We start from the raw sequence: 944 nt of genomic DNA, 5'->3' as shown, positions 1-944 counted from the left end.
GCCAGGAAGAAGCTGAACTGTGACACAGGCCTATAGCCTTCACAGAAGCCGTCTCTGTGGAGAGGGCCCATCACAGTTGTCCTGCCTTGGGTGGGAATGTCTTTTATGTCACTTAGTCACCGCATGGGGGCTGCGCTGGGGCTGTGAGGCTGTGCTCTGCAGCTGGGGCAGCCCTCACAGATGCTGACAGATGGAGGCTGACTGCTGACCACGCTCCTCCTGTAAAGGGAGGTGTAGCTATTGCATTTCAATGCCCAAACCACAGATGTTCATTCTGTACATATCTCTTTGCTCATAGCCTTAGGATAAGTTCCCAGAAGTGAAATTGCTGCAATAGAGCATGGGCTTTTAAAACTTTTTTTTTTCCTTAAATATATTTTTATTGATTTCGCAGAGGAAGGGAGAGGTAGAGAGAGATAGAAACATCAATGGTGAGAGAGAATCATTGATTGGCTGCCTCCTGCATGACTCCCACCGGTGCTTTAAAAAACTTTTAATATGTATTGCCAAATTACCTTAGAGAAAGATTGTAATGCCCAGCCGGTGTGGTATGGTTCAGTGGTTGAGTGTTGACCCATGAACCCAGGAGGTTCCATCCCTAGTCAGGGCACATGCCTGGGTTGCTGGCTCGACTCCTAGTACATTTGTGACCTCATATGTACTGTTTTTAAATGTTGAAAAATACCTTAAATTTCTTTGGAAAATAAATGATATTCTTCATGTTTCATTATTGTGAATTTTATTTTAAACTTCCAAGGCAGGTTACCTTTCTCTATAGGTCTCTATATACAAGTTTCCAGAAGGATAAAACACTAATGATTGATGTTAGGAGGCAAAGAATTGGATTTGGATCTTCGGAGTTGCAAGCTTTCAAAAGAGAAATGTCTGAGCTGACTTGAAACAGAATCTGCAGTATCTTGCAGCTCTTTCCATGTGAGTATCTA

This window comes from Myotis davidii, unplaced genomic scaffold (assembly GCF_000327345.1).
Source record: "Myotis davidii unplaced genomic scaffold, ASM32734v1 scaffold274, whole genome shotgun sequence".
Classification (NCBI taxonomy): domain Eukaryota; kingdom Metazoa; phylum Chordata; class Mammalia; order Chiroptera; family Vespertilionidae; genus Myotis; species Myotis davidii.
The sequence above is the reverse complement of the archived record's forward strand: the minus strand, read 5'-3'. Positions refer to the sequence as shown.